At 40.2% G+C, this 15,551-nt stretch overlaps 1 pseudogene across 1 annotated transcript in view; it reads left to right on the forward strand.

Annotated features, from left to right (window-relative positions):
* Positions 1-2,556: 2,556 nt before the first annotated feature.
* Positions 2,557-15,551, forward strand: part of LOC144030326 (aryl hydrocarbon receptor-like) — a 53,504-nt pseudogene continuing 40,509 nt past the window's right edge. Inside the window, exon 1 of the transcript XR_013287230.1 lies at positions 2,557-2,939. The product of XR_013287230.1 is annotated as an aryl hydrocarbon receptor-like (transcript). The remainder of the gene's footprint in view (positions 2,940-15,551) is intronic.

Below are 15,551 nucleotides of genomic sequence, written 5' to 3' on the forward strand. Positions count from 1 at the left end.
CTCCTCCACATTGAGAGGAGTCAGATAAGGTAGCTCGGGAATCTGGTTAGAATGACTCCTGCACCTCCCTGGTGAGGTGTTCTGGGCATGTCCTACCAGCAGGAGTCCCTGGGGACAAGCCAGGACACGCTGGAGAGACGTCTCTTGGTTGGCCCGCACACCTTGGAATCCCCCCAGATGAGATAGCTGAAGTGGCTCAGGAGAGGTGAGCTTGGGCTTCCATGCTAAAGCTGCTGTACCTGTGACCAGACCCCAATATGGATGGATGGATGGATGGATGGATGGATGGATGGATGGATGGATGGATGGATGGATGGATAACTATATTGGTCAAATTTAACCCTTTTTTTTTGTAGATTTGACCAATCTGTTTTTAGAGTGTGAGGTTTTGGTTGCAAGTTTTGCAATTTTGGTTTGCTTGTTCAGAACAAGCAAACAATCTCAATTTTTGAGTTTTGGTTGTGAATAGCCTTCAGTCTTGTGGTGAGACAATGTTAGAACTTCCTCCCCACAGAAGTAGGAGGAAACATCGGGGAAATTATAAAGCCACGGACAAGGGGTTAGCGCAGGGGTGTCAAACTCATATTAGCTCAGGGGTCGCATGGAGGAAAATATATTACCTGGTGAGCCGGATCGGTAAAATAATGGTATAAAACTTTTGCCGACAATTATACGCAGATTTTCGCTATTTTTGGGCGAGCCGTAAATTACGGAGTTCAACTGTAATGATACTGTTCCAAAAAATAACATTAATGCAAATGTAAGTGGCAACACTTTGCCTGTATGTGTTCTGGATGTGTTAAATCTACCTGTTTTGCATATATATTGTTCCCAGAATGCATTGTGTGGCGCAGTTAACGCATTCACTCGCCGCCATTTTCACTGAAGCAACACCTTTGGTCCCGGCTGTTTTCCTAGATTTTGACTGACTTTTGCAAGGCCCACAGAATATTGTGTTCTATTGTTATACAAACATAGAACCTCTTAGCGTCTCTTCTTTCATCAGGGGGAAAAAAAAGAAGAAAAAAAAGATTATATTTCTATCTGTTTCCGTTTTGCAGCAATTAGCATTAGAATATAGCTAAGTTTGATCATGATTCAACAATGTGTTTAAAATTGTGGGGGGAAACAGCTTGTTGCAACACGGCCCTGGTTGATCTCATACTCTGCTGCCACCTGCTGGTCGTTTTTGTAATAACTACCATTGCTTCAACAGTTCTCTTAAGTTCAGAGGCTGCATCAAAGACTTCTGTATGCTCTAGCATAAAAACAAAACAAAACATATAAATATGTCTTTGGAGCACTAAATAGAACGTATTTATACGTTTTTGGGAGCAAATGAGTTAATGTTATCAGTATGTTAATCCTTTTCATATCTATTGTGTTACCAGTAATTAATTTGTGTCGTACTTAACATTTTTATGTCGGTCTATAATTTATAAATAAATAAATAAATAAATAAACCTTTAAGTTGTGTGTAAAATAATGACATCCAGGACAATTCCCGTACAAGTTGCATTCTGAGGACTGCTTGTGAAATTATAAATTTTAATGTTAATAATGTTCTGATTGTGGGCAATTGATTAATTGGTCCGACGAATATTCTTTACTTTACAAAATCATCTCGCGGGCAGGGTTAAACCCCTTTGCGGGCCTGATCCGGCCCACGGGCCGTATGTTTGACACCACTGGGTTAGCGTGAACACGGGAGTAATTGGTATGTTTGTACGTAATTTTTGCGTCTTAGTTGTATCTTAAAAGCAACACAACATCAGGCATTAAAGGGATTGACTCATTTAACCATTTTCAGCAGTAAGAATATTTTGTCTATAATTGATTTGATAACTTGATTATTTTTCATGTAAAAAATATACCTTTAAAACCACATTTTGCCACTTGCTGTTGAATGAAAATGACATCACGTGTTCAGGGCTAACAGTGTAATGACCAATCATGGCTCAGTTTGCGAAAATTGCATGAACAAACTCAGAAAACGGGTGAGCCGTAATTGGTCGTTACCTGAGCATGTGTGATGTCATTTTCAGTCGACAGCAGTGTGGCGAATTGTGTTTTTAAAGGAATTAATTGTACATGAAAAATAATGACTATCAAATTAATTATAGTCAAAATATGAACTTTTTATGGCTAAATGAGACATGACATGACAGCTAGCGCTATTCTAGTCTCTCAATTTGCATCCAAAACTTCACACAAAAAAGCTTGTTTTTTTTCCCCCTTTCTCATTTGGGTAATAATAGCAAACCTTAGTAATATAAAAAACAGATTTATTTATTTTTTTTGCAGTTTTTTCATTTGCAAATTTGTAATTTCGAATCCATTCTTTTTTTTTATTTGCATTACAAAAATATCTCCATAACTTGAGTACGTTTGCCACATCTAAGTTCAAGGCAAAAGCAAATTTTAAATGTAGCCTACTGTATATAGCATTAATTTTAGCAGCAAGCGTCACGTCTACAGTATTTTGTAGGTGGAAGAAAAAAAATCAAGTTCGCCACGCTGTTTGTGCGAAGAGGAAGGCTCTAACCCCCACCCCACTCCAAACTCAACTGTGCCTCCTCCTCTTACGCTTCTGTCACAGCCATTCCGCTTCAGCCCCACCACAACACCGCCGACCAATGCAGCCGCACTGACCGACCGACTGGGGACCCTGTCAACACGGCACCAAACCACCGCGGTCTCAGGTTGAGCTGTTTTTCTCACTTCCATTGGGCCTAACATGGCGGGTGGATTCCGTCGGGAGTGACTTTTATTTTTACACGCCGAGAGGAACGAGCGTGTCCTCGCGCGGGAGGAGAAAAGGTCGACTCGGCGACGAGGAGACGAACTTTTGGTGAAGTTTGCGTGGCAAGCGGCACACAAATGTTGGCTACCTCTGGGACTTACGCTAATAAGAAGAGGAAGAAACCCGTCCTCAAACAGTAAGTTCAACCTCAACTGTACGACTTTATTGTTGTAAATGCTCGTGAAACGTATTGGCAGACATTTTAAAAGCCTAGTGGTCATATCTGCGCATGACACTGAAGTGAAAGTTAGCAAAGTGCAGAATACTGCAGTTTTCTCTCCTTGAATATGTTGTAATGGTTTACATTTATTTGTATTTTGTGACTGCAAAAGTTATTTTTCCGATTTATTTGTACTGTAGCCTATCCATGCTGCAAGGAAGAACTACATTTCATAGGGATCTCTATATATCCTGTCAACTTCTCGCGCGACTGTACTCACTGTAAAATAAATAAATAAATAAATAAATACATAAATCTTCTCGGTGGTGAAACACTTAATGTAACTAATCGAATTCATATGAGTAAACAAATCACATAATTGGGTGGGTTTGATTGTTAGGTTAGGTGCGGACCACCTTAAGAATGTGCGCCGCTCGGCTCTGGCACCAGTGCGTTGCCCTGGCGCATTAATCACAATCAAGTTGGAGAGTCAACTGCTGCTCTCACGCGATGCACCAGGGAGGGCGGGGCAGTCTCGCGCGCCTCGCTCTGTTATTGTAATCTGATATTTCCCCCGCCTTCCTTCCCCCTCTCTCCTTGCTTCAACTTTCTTCGAGCATGTTCCGCTTCCCTTTTGGCTTTTAAAAGTACTGTATAGAAGGCTGCCAAGTTGATATTAGTTAATACTGGACAGTATACTTGTGAGTTTGGTTTAGTCCTGTCAGCCCTTACATAGTCTTATAATTGCAAATAAAGCCTTTACTTGTGCAATAACTTTTTGGGATATTTAAAAATGTTGTTGTACTATAACGATTATCTTTCAGAACAGAACGGTTCGATACGGTTCGATTAAGTTTGGGACCGATACAATTTTCGATTCGATACGATTAATTTCAATATTCAAAACTTATAGTGACATTTGTTGCTTGTAAACATTAATCTTAAAACACCACAAATTTTTACAGTATCTACAAATGTGTAAAAAAAAAGAACAACAACAATGTCTTATATATTTTTATATATTGAATCAATTATTTAAATGGACCGCAACAAAGGGCTGGGCGATATGACTGAAAAATGTATCAGTTTAAATATTTATTAGTTGTTATTGACAGTTATAATTGTTTTTTTGTTTTTGTTTTTGTTTTTAATTCAAAATCAGGATCAGGAAAACAAAAGGCTGATAATTAAATTTGAAATATAAATATTTAACCTTTAAAAAGACACCAACACAATTAAACAGAATATGTCCACATTGTGAAGTATTTCAGAAACATAAATTTAAGACATGAAATAAACCTACCGTCCAGCCAAAAGAAATATGAAGCCACCTTATGGAACAATAAATCTATCAAACACATTTTAACAACAAAAATATTTCCAAAAGTGCATTTCCCTTTTTATAACAATTTTTGTTTTTAACAATTTTTGTTTTTCTTTGCCATTACATTCATTTTTGGTTAATGTATGACATCTTTTTTGTTTTTTTAATCTGAGACACGATGATGACCACGGAATCACTACTGTTTGTTTTGTTTTTTGGGCTGTCGTTCATTTTGAGTTTGATGACGTAATTGCGGGCACTTCTCAGTTCCCTGCTGCTCATGCTAGTTGTGTACATTGACAGGGAGCCACAAACTGAGAAATGAGATACTTGCAGTGTGCTTTTAGTTTAGCTGGTGTGTTGGCTGTGGGACATACCTGTGTCGTTTGAATCCATGCATTGGATCGTCACGGGAGTTATTCTTTTTGGCTCGCGCGCAGTACCAACGCCGGCCCGGGACATACAAGTGCACCGAGAGGACTCGATAGCCATGGGAAATACCGAGATGTACGGCACCGGCTTCTGCTAACTGTCTCCACTGTTGCATGTTGTCACTCGTTGTGCGCGCGCGCGCCGTGTCGCGAGCACGGCGTTGACGGTAGGCTCCCCCCCAAGGTGCGTAACGTCTTTGCATTATGTTTACAACATCCGGGGAATGAAGCGTCTCTGAGCGCTACTTTGCTAGCTCTCTGTAAACACGGAAGTAGCTTGAATAGTGCTGCTACTGAAATGTAAACAAAACAAGTAGAGCACGGTGCAGAACTCTTGCTATTGTTATGAAAACCATAAAGCCTCACTCGCAACCGATTCACAGCAACGCGATATCCGGTCCACAGCTTTACAAGCAATGTATCTAAGGATTCCCGGCGGATTTTGTATCGGTTGACAAGTCTGCTACCGATACGGCCGTTTAGCTCCCCTTAACGACCGATGGTTCGGTCGAATCGGTTTTTTGTCCCACCCCTACTAGCTGTTCAGCTGGCCATTGCTGCTGACCAAGAGAACAAACTTAACTTGTGTAAATAAGTAAGAGAAATTACAATAATAATAACAATAATAATAATAATAGTCTTATTCTGATCATATGCATAACGGCGTTGCAAAAGTTAGAAGGAGACATTTAATCAAGTCTAACTATTTTAAGGACATGACTTTACCCATTCGTTTGGAAAACTGATGATGTCAAGTCCAGCGTGTCATGTGATTCACTGCTTTTTTCTTCTTCTACCATGCTAAAAAGTTTATGGTACCAGGGTTGCGTGCATGTTGTGGGACTCGCGTTCCATGAATTAATGTTATTTGAAATATTATGTTTACTAAAACAAATGTTCCCACAGTTATAGGAGACAGCATTGAAACAACCCCCCCCAAAGAAAGTCATTAAAATTCCATTTTAGCTGTTTTATTTTATTATTATTATTATTATTATTATTATTATTATCATCATTATTATAATTATTATTATTATTATGTTCAATTTGGTGAGTTGGACTGTGGGACAAGAGAAAAATGGCATTTAAAGGGGTACTCCAGATTAGGGGTGGGAAATATTGCAAAAATAAAATACAGGCATGAAAATCCTTCACCTTTTGGGGAAATTCACCGTTTTCAAACTCAAATAGGTCACCTACGTAAATCGTGCAGATCCCGTGAGAAAAGATTTCGGCTGGGGGGTGTCGTCTGTGGAATGGCCCATTCTAGGGCCAATGAACCGTTTTGATCGCAGTTATCTTTCGTTCAAGGGTGCCAGGTTTTCTCTTGTTAGACTCCAAGGAGAACTGCTGGTTAAATGAGGAAAATTCCATTATCTGGCAACCCGGCTACTAGGGGTGTCACGATTCGCCAACTCCACGATTCGATTTAAATTTCGATTTTGGGGTCACGATTCGATTTTTTTTTCGATTTTTTTTTTTTTTTTTTCGCTCCCCCACTTTATAACACAGAGGCATATGCTTCTGTAGGCTAAGGCTAGTCTATGATCATTGGTTCTATTCATTGTACAGTAAATCTTATTTCAAAAGATCGGCTACATATAGGTGATGCAATTTCCATATTATTTTTGTGTAAATTTATGTAATATATGATAATTGACATTAGGCAGGAATGATCAAATTCAAAGAATTTATTTACAATATAAAGTTAACCGTCTTGTTCTTACTGAAGTGTAAAATAAAAAATAAAAAAACAAAAACAAAAAGTCACAGTGGGTGCCTGCCATCTCTTGACTGTTTTTGGTTACAACAGTGTGCTGTGCGTTCCTCTTAAAATAATGTGCAATGTGCAACAACAACAAAAAATATATTGTATCCAAAGTCATGGAACAAATACAGCCTGAACAAACTATATCCCAACATTTACAGTTGCTGGGCATACTGTAGCGTGGTTCAAGTACACTAATTAAATGTTTGAATCCAGCGTTTTCCAAGGCTGCAGGTCTGCTGCTATAAATAGACCTATGGAACTGGCGTTTCGCGCGAGCTGAAGTGTGTGGAAGTTTCACTGTAAATGAGGATGAAATAGTTGGTTGGACCGTTGTTTTCCCACTTCTAGTTGAATTTGATAAATCTAAATCTTTGTGATGCCTGCGTAAATGTCCCGTCATGTTTGTCGTGTTTCCCGTTGTTACGGCTGGCGGCTCGGGCCCGCCGCCGGCTCCGCTCCCCTAGTATGTATGTGTGTGTTTGTGTCGGCTGGTGCCCGTATAATGGTACTTCAGTTTGAATGCGCCAGCGCGACACTCTGATTGGAGGACTGTGCCAGCGCGACACTCCGATTGGACGACTGTGCCAGCGCGACACTCCGATTGGACGACTGTGCCAGCGCGACGCTATTGTGTATCCGTGTATTATACCCCTATTGGTTATTGTTGTTTCTCCTCCGTTCTGTCAGTTCTGTCAAATGCGGTTATTATTTGTTCACCTTCCACTTTCACTCCCTTGTCAAACCCCTGCCTGAAATTTCAATTAAAACTACTCAGATGTTAAAGTCGACCCGTGTTTATCTACTCTATATTTTCTGTTATTGTGTTACTTCCCTTCCCCTTGACGAGCCGGGCGTAACACCGTGGCCGAGTACAGTACGCGCACATAGCATATCTTGCAACTGTGGTCTTTTTATCGACAACGTGAACGTTGTCGACATAACTCACCGGGAACGCAAAATGTTTCCAAACTGGTGACGAGAGAAGCGGGAGCGGCTTGAAGCACCATTGCTGTGTCTGTCCGCGCTTGCCATCATGACTGCAGGAGAAGTCAGCTAACAAGTGCCGTTAGCTAGTAGCTGAATGGCTGCGTCTCATTTGCTTTCCTGGGAGGTGGCGGTGGCGGCGGTGGCGGCGGGCGCGGGGGGGGGGGGCATCGAATCGTGTGTCCTCTCTTCTATTTCGATGCTCGGAATCGTGACGTAATTTCGATCGATTTCGATAAAAAATCGAAATCGTGACACCCTTACCGGCTACCAACAACGGTCCAAGGCAATTACACCATCAAAATGCGACGTGCGGTTGTCTTATGTCACTTGCATTGCAGGCGCTCCGTATGAAATTCTGCCACGTCACCAATGACGAGGTGAAATGGAAGTACATATTCCCCAGACACACACCACATTGGTGGGGCCAATTGGTCTGTAAAAATTGCAGTGAGGGAATATCGCTATACCAGGCGTATGTGCCCATATTGGGGGGAAAAAAACTAACAAAACACTTAAAGTAAAACAATGTTTCTTAAAATGTTGGCAGTAACATTTGACCTAGCGGTTTGGTGTTCAAGTGTGACTCAGAGATGAGAATTAAATGTGATTTATGTAAAACATTCATTTGTGGACAGCTGTATTAGGCCCACAGAGCCTGATGGATGATGTTGTTTCCAAACAGCTAGTGAGCGCGCCGAATAGAAGAAACATACAGTTGGGAGTCTGTCCAGGTTCTCCTCTGTGGTTTCCTCCTGTGCGTGCTAACCAGAATTCCCAGTAACTGAGCGGCTGATTATACTGTATAAACAAATGTTGGGAGTACCACTAGTGATGAGTTGTTTGTGGTGACACAGATGCAGATGTTTAGTAGCACTACTACTCTCAGCCCTATAAGCTTTTTATTATTTATTTATTTATTTTTAATTCTGCCTTTACAAAAATGATGTGCAACTTTATTATGTGAAACTTCTCACCTTGACGAATAGGAACGTTCAACCTAAAATAGTTGGAGGAGTAGTTGTTGATGTTGAGCATTTTTCATAGGAACTCCACTCAAAATTGCTTCTGATTCTTATTTTGGACATTGGAGCTTCGTTGTACAAAATCCTATATCATCAGGGCTTGACCCCGGGTTTACACCGGATGCGGTTGCGGTGCGTTCCGGCGACGCAAGCAATTAGATTCCATTCATTCGAATGGTGCAGTTTACACCGCTTGCGTGTGTGTTGCGTGTTGACTGCGTCTCAGCTGCGGCGTGCCGCAGCCCTTCCGCAAGGATAGACCTATTTTCTATTTTTGCCGGACGCCGCAGCGGTAGGCCTCCGGCAAATGGCAAGCTAGCACAAAACACATCGAGCGGGACAGGAAGACCGACGCAGTTTCAAAAATAAATTTCCGGTTACCTTTCAAGATAAAACACTCGCCACCTCCTATTTCGCAAGCATGCTAGCAAAACGTGATGTGGGCGTAGACGGGCCTGGAGTTAACGTGCGAGGTGCTCATTCACGGTTTAGACACCAGCGAACATGGACGAGGAGAGGTTTATATTGGAGGTAGAAAGCCACAAAATAATAAAAGTCCACCTCTCTTTCTGCTTCTCTGTTGAGCACAGACTTTCTGTGTGTTTGTCGTTGTTTTTAATTCCACATGATCGCGCGCGGTCACGCGAGACACGGCGGGAAGTGGTCGGCGACGGAACTGCCGGACCGCAGCTGTGCGGAGCCGGTGTGGATTGGCCAAAAAATTTACGCGTCCGCAGCCAGTGTAAGCCACACGCAACCGGTGTAAACCCGGGGTGACACTGCGATCAATTCACCCGCAAATGCAGGCAGCTGTACGGCCTGTGCTGGTAAAAATTTAATTCAGTCGCACGGCGCGAGTCCATGTTTTAATGAGCGGTGCAACTGCTCATTTTTGAGCCGTGATTATGCATGAAGCGCCACCGTTTTGGTTGTACATATGCTGCATTCGAGGATAGTCAGAACTCTGACTTTTCCGAGTTCAAACCAGGAAGTATACGGGAACGCCCCCTTGAACTCGGAAATTTCACTTGCGAAATCGGGGGGAAAAAAAGGACCCCGACTTCACCGGCGGACTACAATGTGACGTCACTCTGAATGCTAAAACACAATTTACTCGAGTATAAAATTAGATAGCTTTCTTCATTCATAAATATTCGACATAACTCCACGTAACGCAACGTACGTGACAGTATGCCGCTATCTCCCGCTTAACATTATACGGCCAACTACTGAACTGTATGAAATTATTATGAAATAAGATAAAAACAATAAAAGAAGCAAAATTGCGAGCAGATAAGTTTGCTGGAGGTCAAAATGAGTTTTGAGGACCAAAATAAAAAACAGTTTACCACTATCCACCATTAGGGTTGTTTACTTTAGCCTCGAACGCTTTCAGGTCAAACCAAACCAGGAAAAACCAACTCGGATATATCCGACTTCCGACCATCCTCAAATGGAGCATTAGGCCGTGGAACTCGCTGCCGAGGCCAATTTCATAGTAAAAGCCACCTAAGTAATACTCTGACGCCGATGTAATTGCCTTATTTGTATTTTGTGTGGTGGCTCAAGGCAGCCAGCTTGACTTGTCCTCATGCAACGGTCGACTTCTACACATCAACACAATGCCACTTCAAAATTATATTTAATTGTCAATTAAGGATGATTAGACAGTTAATTAGTATGTCGTAATATGCAGCACAAATCTCTGGCGGAAGCCTAAACACTTGACAGCATTTAGTGAGCCGAACTTCAGTTGCATTCAAATACTGTTGGACATTTCAAACTCAGATTGAAAAAAAGTCCATCAATGCGTTTACCGCAGAGGCCCCCAATTTTTTTTTTCCTGTGAGGGCCACATAATGTTTCCCTTCTCTAATGGGGGGTCAGTTTGTAACAGAAAAAATCACCGTCGAGACCCCCGTCGACCGCTGTCGAGCGCGAACCCCAACCGCTGTCGAGCGTCGCTGTTGACAAAATTCTGAGCGGAAGCACTGACATTATATAAACAATGTATAATTTCTTTACTGATTGATTGTTTTTGTTATGTTTAATAAGTTAAAGTTGCAAAGTGGCCCTGGCATCGTTGTGTTTTTCAGTTTGCAGCCCTCGGAGGAAAACGTTTTGGACACCCCTGGTCTAAATGAAGCCCATCTCGGCAGTGTATCAAACCTCTGTCGTTTGCATCTCTCTCACGCCGTCACACATGGCAAAAAAATCAAAGTCGGTTGCCCCAGACATCTATACTTTCCATTTCAATAGTGGAAGTAGACAAATAAGTAAATGTAAGGCAGTGGTGTCCAAACTACGGCCCGGGGGCAATTTGCGGCCCGCCGTCCACTTTTTAGTGGCCCGTGACATATGCTAAAAATGACATTTGACTCAGTTCAAATAAAATAAAAACAAAAATATTTGGAGATGGTCAAAGTCAGAAGGGAGGGTATCAAAAAACAGGTGCCATTAAAGGTTATTTTAGTTGACTAAAACTAAAATTCAAAAAACAATTTCATTCACGAAATAAAATAAAAATGAAAATGCTTTTTAAAATACCAAAATTAACTGAAATGACATTTTATGTATTCAAAACTAACTAAAACTATAGATTATAGCAAAAATGTACTTTGTTTTAGTCTTTGGTGTGATTTTTAGTAGATTTATTTTGATTTTAACCGGAATAATGATGTTTGAAAGTATGTCACACAGGAGTGACGTCATCTAGCAGCAGCCAATAGAAAAGTACCTTCAGATGACGTCGCTCCCATGGTGTTTTTTAAATATTGCGCACAAGTAATACACATTTAGAAAAAAAAAAAAAAAACTAATACTGAGACCAACTAAAACTAATCATTTATTAAAGAACTAAAACTAATAAAAAACTAACAGAACCACCCTGAAAACTAATAAAAACTAATAAAATTAAAAATTCCAAAACTATAGTAACCTTACTGCCATATTACAAATAAAATTGTTTATATACACTGTACCATTTTTCTAAATATGCAAAAGTACAAATAAATTATTTGTACAATTTTTAGGACAAAACACAATTTCTCTTCATAACATTATGTGGCCCTTGCGTCCTTCTGATTTTCTGTATGTGGCCCTCAAATGAAAATGTTTGGACACCCCTGATGTAAGGCTTTGTAAAGCTCTTTGGGCACCCACCTTATCATGTTGGTATGGTGCTATATAAGTGGATGCTATTTACCATTTTAATTCAATAGGACTTCATCATCTGTTGGACTATGATGACGTGTTTGTTCTTAACCATGCAAAACCTTTTGGGAAAACGGTGCCCCCCGAATAGGGAAAAAGTGTATGTTTCAATTCAAGAATGAACACAAGATGGTGGCTTGTACAGAATACTGTACAGTATATGTCTGTGGCCATGTCACGTGAAGTGCCCATGATACAATTTTAACTCATTCTGTCAGAAGAATTATAGCATGCTTGTGTCCGTCGTGGTTGACACTGTTGATATTGCATGTTTGCAGCACTTGCTTGGTAAATTGCACACAGTCAGACAGCTTCCAGTGTTTGCATCCCAAAATAAAAAGGTGGCCTGTGTCTGAAGATGTGGAGGTTATTTTCCCCCTGGACGGCCAGCTGGACTTGGGACGCACAAAGGCACCATTGAGCAGACGCCGTAAAATGTCCGCGGTCGCCACCCGAGAGCATTCCTCCTCAGATCTGCTCATCCAGATTGTCTTTTACGAGGCCTATGCGTTTCTTCTGACTTGCTTTTTATGACATAATTAAAAAAAACATAAGTCCTGTTAATGCTGTAGTTCCCAGTCTTAACCAGTCAGAATCCATTTGTGAGAGTTCTGAATGTGAACACTGGGGCACTAACTTGGTTCTTCATTAACAAAAAAATAAAAATCTTTAGTTAAGGACACAATCCCACGTTTGGATCCTCATGGCACTGGCAGCACTCCAAGTGTGTAGCAATGGATTAAATCAGCAGAGCATGGCAGTGGTTTAATGATTTACTTGTAAATTATTCAGTGGTTTTCTGGGCAGCAGTATTTCACTAGACTTCTGTAACTAACTGATCTGATCGAGTATCTGTAGAGGGCACCAGCGTTGATATAATTCATTTGTCAGATATTGATATGATGCTCTGAAGCGTGAACTAGGACTGGGTCATAAACTCATGATTAAATACACAAAAAATATGAACTCAAAGATTTTTTAAGCCATTTTTAGTTGCCACCCAGCAAATTAAGTTCACCCACCACTTCAACGTTCTACTGTGTTGCTAATGAAGGCTAAACTGCAGTAGTTGATTTGTTTTGGTTACCTTTTATTGTTGAAATAATTTTTTTTAGGTAAAACCTAACTTTTGGTCAATGAAATGTTTCATGTTTACCTGTTGTCAATGTCCTTGTACAAACTAAACGTCCAGTTATTTCCATTGCTTTTGTTGTGCACTCACTGAAGGATGCTCGTACATCATGGAATTTAGGAAACCCTATATTAGGTGATTACACGTTAGCATTGTAAAGTTCCATGAAGTTTAACTGGTTTGATTTGAAAAAATAAAAACAAACTAACAAACGTAATTTATGTCGCAATGTTGAAATATTGTTTCGTACTGGTCAGTGAAAAAGAATGAGTAATACTGGGATATGGGAGCTAGTGATGATCCTGCAAATACATGTTAAAAAAAAGCTGTTTTCCTCTGATAATTTAAGCATGATTTAAGTGGCATATATTAATTTTTGAGTCATACACAATAATTGCTTACTAAAATTCTAGGGATGCATGATATTTATCAGACCGATACAATATCGACTGGTATGGGAAAATATGACATAATTTTTGATCGGCCCGATAGGTATATTTTAGCCGATTAAAAAAGTCAGATTAATTAAAGTCTGTACACTCTTTGCAATGCGAGCAACCTACAATAGACCAAGTCGCGCTGCTTATGTCATGTATAGACCATGTCGCGCTCATTACATCATCTGCCACGCCTTTCGCTCTTGTAGACCGGCAGTCTAAGAAAAAAAAAAAACAAAAAAAAAAAACAAAAAAAAAAAACGGCCAGCTTGGCATAACCGAAGCTTGGCCCGCCCCACAGTACTCTAGTAGATTAGCACGTAGCAATCAACATGTCCTCTTCACCAGTGTGGTCGTTTTTCTCCATGGCAGAAAATCAAAACATTTCCAGCAAGTATGCTAAGAGGGGAAAAGAAGGCTTTTGCTCACCTGAAAGTCCGTCATCGCCGCGAAGCCGTTTTGAACTAACGTGAAGCAGCTGCTAATGGCACTAAGCTAACGGCGCTAAGCTAACAAACCAGCAAGGCAGCAACAACAAGGCTAAAGCCATTAACGCCAAAGTTATGGCATTCATGGCGCTAGACAAGCAGCCTTTTTCTGGAGCCGACCCGGGTTTTTGCAAGTTAATAGCCCATTTGGAGCCACGTTACATCCTCCCAAGCTGTTGCCTCTTCTAGTATGCATCCCTCCGCACCTGTATAATGATGTCACTGATATTCGGCCACAGCTTGATTGACAAGAACGGACTTCACTAAACGTAAGTTTCACCGCAGTAGAGGCGTGGGGGTTTTCGAGTATGCGTGTCATAAGTTTTTTTTGTTTTAATTTGTAAGTCTTCAAAGAAATCCCTATGCCCAGTGGAGTCAAAACATTAATACTCTAGCGTTTGTGAAATGATCAAGCCAAGCAGTGAAATAACTTGAACGCCAGTTACTGTTGGCCATAACCAAGCCACAACACAACACGCTAATGTGCGTAGCTTATTTATTTATTTATTTATTTATTTTAAGTCTGTGTTGCCTTCAGGGCCTGTCCACACCAAGGGAAACTACATAACAGCCATGCACCCACAAGGGTTGCTGCAATACCCGTAATTCTGTAATCCTGTATGCACTTTTAGCAATTTATTTGATGTCAATTTTTTTTTAGTTAGGGGTGACAAATGTCAATGCATATAATTTTACCTACCGTTCACCTACCTCATTCTCATGCACTATTGCACTTAGGTTTGAATAAATGCATTCCTATTGCATAATGCATACATACATTAATGTTTTGTTTTCTTTTTCCAGGTAAGCCAGTTGTAGTTCTATATTAATTTTCAAATTGACTTTTTATTTTGTGTAATTATTTGTTAGCCATTTCATAGAGAAAATACACAATTGAAAGAGACAAATTTGTTTACCGTTATAATTAGAGCTACTAAAACATCAGAAATCTCAAATTATATGAAGACTATATTAAATTTCAAAAATTCATCAGTTATCGGTATCGGCCATACAAAGCAGGAAATTATCGGTATCGGTTGAAATTTTTCATATCGTGCATCACTATAAAATGCAACACAACATTTATCATACTATCACGTACGCACACGCATACACGCACACGCACACAAAGGTGTGGCGACAAGCCAAGTAAAATAACTCCCAGTCAAGGGTAACACAGCAGCCTTTTGTTCCCTGCCATTTGTTTTACTGTGAGAGTGCTGACACACACCTGACACCTGGCTTTCCATTTTTTAAGATAATGCTTCAAGTCAAGCCTAGTCTTAAAAAAAAAAAAGAAAAAAAAAAAGTGTAATTTCTCGTCTCAAACGTTTGTCTCCAAGTCATGGAAACATCAGGGAATGTGAAAAACATCGGAGTTACATTTTTATGTTCTATTTTTTTATTTATTTTTAAAATTTTTTCAAGGCCTATAAATCTTTTTGTAAACCAGAGCAGGCTTTTATAAACCATCCCTCTTCTAACTTGCAATCGGTGTTGGTCAGCAGCCAAAACAAGCAAAAAAAAAAAAAAAAAAAAAAAACCTGCGCTGAGTCATTCTCCTGAGGCTGGACGGCGCCATGCTAGCGTCAGAGCAGACAAAAGTGTGTTAGTGCAAGACAAAAGTGTGTTATTGTGGTGCGTAGTGCGTTTACCATTGTAACTTAGTAAAAATATATTTTTTAGTCTTTGTATTTTGAGAAGATGGCAGTGTTGTCAATATGCAATTAAATTTTTAGTCATTCCTTTTCTAATTTGTTTGCACTGGGATTTAATGTATTGT

The sequence above is a fragment of the Festucalex cinctus genome, chromosome 11, assembly GCF_051991245.1.
Source record: "Festucalex cinctus isolate MCC-2025b chromosome 11, RoL_Fcin_1.0, whole genome shotgun sequence".
In the NCBI taxonomy this organism is placed as follows: domain Eukaryota; kingdom Metazoa; phylum Chordata; class Actinopteri; order Syngnathiformes; family Syngnathidae; genus Festucalex; species Festucalex cinctus.